The sequence below is a fragment of the Babylonia areolata genome, chromosome 29, assembly GCF_041734735.1.
Source record: "Babylonia areolata isolate BAREFJ2019XMU chromosome 29, ASM4173473v1, whole genome shotgun sequence".
In the NCBI taxonomy this organism is placed as follows: domain Eukaryota; kingdom Metazoa; phylum Mollusca; class Gastropoda; order Neogastropoda; family Buccinidae; genus Babylonia; species Babylonia areolata.
In genome coordinates, this window is record NC_134904.1 from 35621648 (window position 1) to 35624147 (window position 2500).

The 2500-nt window shown below is 48.2% G+C and overlaps 1 protein-coding gene across 1 annotated transcript in view; it reads left to right on the forward strand.

Annotated features, from left to right (window-relative positions):
- The window catches only part of LOC143274834 (phosphoenolpyruvate phosphomutase-like), a 55426-nt gene that overhangs the window by 17258 nt on the left and 35668 nt on the right, over nucleotides 1-2500 (forward strand). The gene's annotated exons all lie outside the window — the stretch shown is intronic.

Here is a 2500-nt window from a genome sequence, read left to right on the forward strand (position 1 = left end):
TACGGTACAACACAAGTAAGATAATACAGTACAATACATTGCACTACAACGCAACACAACACAACAATACAATACAAAGCCGCGATTCGAAATACTATTATTCGACACAATACAATTTAACAAACCACAACAGAAGAGCACAACGCAACGCAACGCAACGCAACGCAACACAAAACACAACGCAACACAAAACACAAACAACACAGCACAGCACAACACAACGCAACGCAACAACACAACACAACACGACTTTGCTAACTGTCGAACAGCAAGTTGCCACACGCAACACAACACATCGCAACACACCGCAACGCAATGCAACATATCACAACACAACGCAACGCAATGCAACACAACACAACACAACGCAACACAACGCAGCACAACGCAACACAGCGCAACGCAACACAACGCAACGCAACACAGCACAACGCAACACAGCACAACGCAACACAGCGCAACGCAACGCAACACATCACAACGCAACGCAACACAATACGACTTTGCTACTATCGAACAGCAAGTTGCCACACGCAACACAACACAATGCAACACAACATATCGCAACACAACGCAACGCAATGCAACACAACACAACACAGCACAGCACAACACAGCACAGCACAACACAGCACAGCGCAACACAACACAACGCAACACAGCACAACGCAAAGCAGCGCAACGCAACACAGCACAACGCAACGCAACACAGCACAACGCAGCACAACACAACACAGCACAGCACAACACAGCACAGCACAACACAGCACAGCACAACACAGCACAGCACAGCACAGCACAACACAACACAACAGAACACAACACGAATTTGCTAACTGCCGAACAGCAAGTTGACACACGCAACGCAACGCAACACAACACAAACACAGCACAACACAACACAAACACAAACACAAACACAACACAACACGACGTTGTTACTTCCGAACAGCATATTGCCGAACTGTTAAATTAACAGTTAATACAGTCATTTGCGCAAAGTCTGCCGCCGCGTGTTCTGTTTCTGTTTAGTAAAAGCGCGCTGCTCGCTCAGATTTCTCTCCCCCAAACCTTGGCACCGTTGAAGCCCGCATACCTTTTCAGTGGTGAAGAATAAAACTTGTGGGGCGTGCGTGCTCACGTTCACGTCGACATAGACACACTCGCACATACACGCACGCACGCATGCACACACAGATACACACAAACACATGCATGCACGCATCCATGCACACACAGATACACGCGCACACACGCACGCATGCACACACAGATACACGCGCACACACGCACGCATGCACACACAGATACACGTACGCACGCATGCACACACAGATGCACATACACACACGCACGCACACACATACGAACGCCCGCGCGCGCGCGCACACACACAGATGCACACACACACACGCACGCACACACATACGAACGCCCGCCCGCGCGCGCGCACACACACACACACACACACACACACACACACTGAGACACAGATAATGCCAAACACGCGCGCGCGCGCACGCACACACACGCGCGCGCGCGTATGCATGCACGCACGCAACATACACACACAAACAACGCCAAACGCACAGGCATGTACACACACACACACACACACACACACACACACACACACACACACGATCACGTACCTCACCTCCACCCCCACCCCCCCCCCGACCCCCCCACCCCCACTCCCCTCCCCACCACATATACACACAATCACCCAAACACACGCGTGCGCGCTCGCACACACACACACACACACACACACACACACACACACACACACACACACACGCACGCACGCACACACACACACACACACACACACACACACACACGTATTTTAATATCACCTAACAGTGAAACAGACGTTAAAAAACTCTAGCAAAGAAAGACTGACACACTAGGCACACACTCAAAGGCAATTCCAAACACACACAGGTACACAGACAGACACAGACACACACAGTAACACAGAGACACACTCACGGAACAAAGGGGGCAAATAGGAGGACTCAGAGAGACAGAGAGAGACAGAGAGATAAAAAATTTTAAAAAATCAAGAGGGCGTAATAGAGACTTTCACAGGCGGACAGAGACCTAGAGAATGAACGGATAAATGAATGGTTTATTCATTTAAAAAAAAAAAAAAAAGAAAAAAAAAAGGCCATTGCCCACTAATGAAAGGGTGTCCCAAATTCGAGAGACAGACAGACAGACAGACAGATAGACAAAGAGATAGAGTGAGAGAGAGCGAGCGAGAGAGAGAGAGTGACAAGACAAGACAAGACAAGACAAATTCTTTATTTCCAGGATAACAGATAAGCACTGGTGTGCTTTTTTTTTTTACATCCAATCCCCTGCCCTGAATAGGGTCTACACTACACAGTATTTAATAAAAATGAAAGCATTTAAGAAAGAGAGAGAGAGAGAGAGAGAGAGAGAGAGAGAGAGAATGAATGAATGAATTAAAGAATGAATGAGTGAATGAAAG